This window comes from Pinus tabuliformis, chromosome 6 (assembly GCF_031772625.1).
Source record: "Pinus tabuliformis cultivar Carrire ecotype Pingquan chromosome 6, CPIR1, whole genome shotgun sequence".
NCBI classification, from domain to species: Eukaryota; Viridiplantae; Streptophyta; class Pinopsida; order Pinales; family Pinaceae; genus Pinus; species Pinus tabuliformis.
The window spans coordinates 2,035,009,236-2,035,015,235 of record NC_142292.1 but is presented as its reverse complement, the minus strand read 5'-3'; positions in this window follow the sequence as shown (position 1 = coordinate 2,035,015,235).

Here is a 6,000-nt window from a genome sequence, read left to right as displayed (position 1 = left end):
AACATGCCAAAAGATGACAGTGGGTTAAGAAATAAAAAGAGTGAAAAGACTCTGAAGGAGCTCAAGGAGTGAGCTTGAGTGTTTGAAACCATCAAAAGGAAAACAAAGGAAGGCTCCAAAATTTGAGTGCAAGCCAAAATTTTGGAGGGTGTTTCAACCGCTATAACACAATGATATATATACTTATGGTGGACATCATCATGCAATAAGGAATTATCAAGAAATCATAATGCCAACAATGCATTATTTGAAGCATAGCCAATGATCCCCTTGAACCAGTGCTGACTATTCACTGTTAGGTATAATCATATCCATCTTCGTCAATCAGTAAAGCCATCAAAAGAACCAGAGTAACAATGTCATATTGCAACAACTCATAAGCCATCACAAGCCAATACTTATTCTAAGTAGTATCTAAGCATCAACAAACTATAACGAACCAATGTCAAAACCAGAAAGCCAAATAATAACTAACTGAAGCATATCATAACTTCTCCCTGAGTCTTTCCCACCATTTCTTCATCTCAGATAAGCATACATGACTGTCTATACTAAAACTCACATATATACGTGATTGTCCTTTATGAGATCCATGTACAAAAAGTAAAATGTTGAACTCTCATAGCCATGGTTCCCCCCGAACTTGTACTGTATGTTCCTGTTTCACTATTACTACATCATATGCCTTCTTAGTAATATAAGTAACATGAATATCAAATCAGCATAGGAATCATCATCAAGATATACATATGTATAGTTCCCCCTGAGATTATACTTTACTGATCCTAAGGACCTGATAATCATCTCTTGCTCTTCATGAGGTCATGTTCCTTTCCTCACTTTTGTAGTCACTATGAGAAGTATTCTTTTAAGAACAATGTAATGCAATAGAGATCATATTCTTTTACTTTGAGTCTGAATCCTGATTTATGTGAGAATTCAATTCTTTAAACACGTATAATTTGTCTGGATTTTTGTAGCCTCTTTCTATGAATTTTCTAGTTTCTTCATCCTTAACCTTGCATTTGGTTGATGTAAACACAATTATATTTCATTTATCTTCCATTTGACCTACACTTAGAATATTCTCATTTATCCCTTGAACTAAAGTATCATGTGATCCTCTATGTTTATTGATTTTGTCTCTACCTTTACCCATAGGCTGGAAAAAGGTTTTCTTGGCAACTTGACCCAATGGTTTTTGTTCCTTGCTCCAGGGTAGTCCAAGTGGGAGACTGGTAACCCTGCTAATGAATTTTGGGGTGATTTCTATAGTGGGATCGTTGAAACTAACAGTGGCATGATTTTTTGAGTGAGGTGTCAAAGATAAGGCAAATTCCTCTGTTACTTCTTCATCATACCCATGAAGCTTTTTAAAGAAGGGAATCCAATTTGCTCTAGTGAAAAGGTCTACCACCTCTGGGTGTTCATGTAACTTGGTTGAGTTCAAAGGTTCCTTCCTCATAAATACTCCTATCATGATGTTCAGAGTCTTCTGGAATATCTCAAGTGAAGAGGGAGACAACAAATTTTGAACTTGAAAATAGAGAAAAAACTGAGGTTTTTTTCAAGAAACAGGGAGAGTTTTTAATGCAATTTTCCTTCCTTCCAGGCTCAATTTTTCTAAACTTGCATTACTCCTTTGTATATGTGAGTATGAAGGTGGTGAAGGAGACAATATCTTAGAAACAGAGGGCAGATAAAACTATGTTTTTCTTAAGAAATAGGTAGACTTTTCAATGCAATTTCCTTCTTTACAGGCTTAATTTTTTCTAAAATTGCATCACTCCTTCGTATATGAGAATACCATGGTGGAGAAAGAGACAACACTTTAGCACAGAGAGTAGATAGAAAGACTATGTTTTTTTTTTTTAAAGAAATAGACAGACTTTTGATTTCAATGCTCCTTCCTTTTTCACTCAATCCTTTGCTTGAAATCACGTCACCCTTTGTACATACGAATATCTAGAGTGGGTTTACTAGAGCCTGCCTCTTCAAGCTTGAATTTGCAATAAATCCTCGATTTTTCCTCTGCGAGACTGCTCACTGGCCCTCCTGTAGAAAGGGCTCCTATAGGATCTATTTCTGCTCCTATAGATCCCCATAATGTTCCTGTAGAATCCAATAGGAAAAAGGGTTCTGAAAATGACAGAGAGTGACTGTTTTGAGGCTCTGGAGGTGGTAGGTAGCTTGTTGCAGTCGAGAGCACAACAATACAAATGAAAAAAAAGGTGGTGAGTGCAGTTGAGAGAGCGTACTTAAGCTTACGGGAGAGGTTTGCGGTGATGAGATGAGGTGGCAGGAAGGGTACATTACCCTCAATTGGACCATTGGTCCCCACTGCAGTGTCATCATGAAAGTTTATGCCACCTACCCACAATCATTTCCATCATTCACGTTGGAGTTCAAAATATCTGCCACTACCTGTTTTGAGATTCTTATGAGTTGACTGGACTCACGTGCAGTGTGAACTCTAGTTGAGCGTTGTTGAACTGGACGAGGGTGGCCAGTTAGCTGGCCACCGATCTAGTTTAATCTCAACCATCCCATTTGTTTATGTAGTTTTGGATCATACAGATGCAACAGAGGAACGAGTTTAGACACTTACCTGTAAGTCAAAATGTGCATGCTAAAGTACTACTGTATGCCTAGACTTTGGTGCTATATCCATGTATTTCTATTGTCATATGCTCATGGCTTATGGATTGGTAGCTTAGTTTCCTTTTACAAGTGATCTTCGATCAGGATTTGGCTTCTTACGTGTTTTACATACCTGTGGTTGCACCGATTATGCTTCTGGAGCTTTATTTTTAAGGGGATCAGCTGCTACAGGAATCCTACAGGAGTTCCTATAGCTACTTCTCCCTCTAGAACTTTTAGTTGAGGTTTATGCAGAGACTTGGGAGGAGTCTATTGAAGATGATGATGGTCATGGAGAAGCAGTCGGTAGGCTGTAGGTAAGTGGTAGGGGTGCTATTTTTTTATTATTTCCTTCTTCTTTTTTAAACAAGATTCTGTGTTTTATTTGCAGGGAGGAAAGAAACGATTAGAAATGTGGTGGTGTAGGTATGGAATGGAGGGTTATGATGACGGATGGCTATATGATGGCCCACAGGCCTTGTGTGAAAGTTTCCAACTCTTTAATCCCTTCTTTGACTTGACTTCGAGCTCTCTGTGATTTCTACAGGAGCATCCTGTAGAACACATAGTGCCTCCTGTAGGATGCATAGATTTCAGAAAAAAGCAATACCAGGGGATGGAAAAAGACAGAAAATATGGAAGAGGGTCTAGAAGAGATATAATAGGCTTGTGGCATGTCCCCTTTCCTTCAGTGGTCCTCTTGCAACCCGCAATGCACTCAAAATAAGTTAAATTTTGTTTCTCTATTTTTTTTTTTTAAGAGACAGCTAGGGCGCCTCCAGGAGGTTTTCACCCTACCTACCTGCCCTGGATGCCTCCAAGGGGAGGTTTTCACCGAGGGATATTTATTCTCCTCATTTTTATTTTTTTGTCATCTTTGGGCTGCCTCAAGAGAGGTTTCCAGCCCCAGGATGGGACTCAAGCACCTCATAGAGGTTTTCACTGGAGTCCTTATTATATCTTTTCTTTTTCTTTTTTTTTAATGAGTGAGTGAAGTGGAGGCAGGGGTTTTCTCCACTACCAACACTATTTTACTTAGCTCTTCAATGAATTCCTTCTTGGAGAGGGGCTTCTTGTAAATTTTCAACCTATGCCCATTGACAAGCATGGGGATGGCTTCCTCATCAATAGTCCTGATAAAAAATGAGCCATTGTCATTTCATTTCTCTATAATGTATGGTCCCAACCATCTTGTCTGCAACTTACCCTTGAAATATTTGTACCTTGATTCATACAGTAGCGCCTAATCTCCTTCTTGGAATTGTTTCTCCTTGATGCTTCTGTCGTGCCATATCTTCCTCTGCAGCTGGATTACTTCTATGTGGAGAAGGGCTTGCAATCTCTGTTCATCCAATCCATTAAGCTGGAGTAACCTTTCACTTTGTGCATGGCTGAGATCTAGGTCTAGTTGAGCTGCCATCCTTAGTGTATAGTATTCAAATTCTATTGACAGTAGAGCCTTCTTTCCATAGACCAGCTCATAGGGTGTGAGCCCTGTGGTAGTCTTCCATGTGGTGTTGTAGGCCCAGGTGGCCTCAACCAATCGATCTGCCCAATCTTTCCTACTGCTACTCACTACCTTAGTTAAAATTCCCTCCAAAGCTCTATTGGTGACTTCCATCTGTCCATTGGCTTGTGGATGGTAGGGGGTGGAAGTCTTATGCTTGATTTTATGATGGATGAGCAGGTCTTCAATCAGATTGGAGGTGAATTGACTGCCTTGATCTGTAACCAGTTCTCTTGGATACCTGAACTTAAAGAATATGTTCTCTCTTAAAAAATCAATTACTTTTTCTTCATTTTCTACCTTGATTGCTTTTGTCTCTGCCCATTTTGTCAGATAATCAGTGCACACAATGATGCATTGTTTCTGGTTTGAAGGAGGGTTGATAGGACCTACAAAGTCCATGCCCCACTTCTCAAATGGCTCAAAAGTCACTTGAGGCTGCAAGGGCATCTCATCCTTTGGAGTAGGTTTCTCCATCCTTTTACACTGATCACATTGGCTGATATATCTCCTCACATCTTGATGAAGAGTGGGCCAATAGTAACTTGCTTGCAGAATTTTGAAGGCAGTCATATTTGTTGCAAAATGGCTTCCATAGGGCCCATCATGACAGGTCAGGAGAATGTCAAAAACTTCCTCCTCCCTAACACATCTTCTCAAAACCTGATCTGGGCCAAGTTTGAAGAGATTGCCCCCAATCCATGTGAAAGGGGCACTTTATTAGGTGATCCAAAAATACAATTTTTCATAGGCTATAGAATTAGAATAAAATAATTATTAATTTAAGATATTAACTTAATCATTATTATTCTAGAATGTTTAATTATTTAATGGAGACTTTTAGAATTAGCATATTGTTGTAACTAGATATGACTCTCCAAACGTGTCGTATCTTAGGCTCTATTTTAGGAAATTTGTTAGCTAGTTGGTTTGAATAGAATTTATTGTAAATGGACACTTGTTATTTAATAAGTGATCCATAATTAGAGGTAGTTAGGACATGGAGCTTATAAATAGCTCATTGCAAGAGCGTTTGGTTGTTCGGGTGTAAACTCTTGCAAAATCAAATTATGTAATTATTTTTTCTAATTAATAAAATTACGTGTCTGAGGACACTTCTGCCATTACACTTTTCCTCATGATCTTGCTCTTCTCTTTTGAGGACAGGTGTCATGGGAACTGTGCTGAAACCAAGTAATTTGCTATATCAGCAAACCATGGAGAGTGTACTGAGATAGAAAATAGGTGTTCATCTGGCATCTGATCATCCACCATTCCTTCTTCACTTGCAGGCAGATTTATTCTAGACAAAAAGTCAGCAACAACATTTTCCTTACCAAGCTTATCAACAATGGTTAGATCAAACTGCTACAATAAAATCAATCACATAATAATGTGAGCTTTCACATCCAGTTTATTCATTAAATACCTAATTGCAACATGATCAGTGTGTACAAAGATTTGATAGCCTGTGATGTAATGTCTAAATTTATTTAAGGAATGTACTACAGCAAGGAGTTCCTTCTCGGTTACTGTGTACTTCAACTGTGCCTTTGACAAATTTTTACTTATAAAGTATATGGCATAAGGTAACTTTTCATCAATTTGCCCTAAGGTTGCTCATATTTCTTGTTCGAGGCATTTGTGTGAATGTGGAAAGGTAGGGCCCAGTTTGGACCTCTCAAAATTGGGGCAGTCACAAGTTTACTTTTCAAGGTATCTAGGGCTTCTTGACAACTGTCAGTCCATATGAACTCAACATCTTTCCCCAAAAGACCAAACAATGGAGAGGTTAGCTTACTGAAATATTTAATGAATCTTCTATAATATCCCGCTAAGCCTAGGAAACTTTG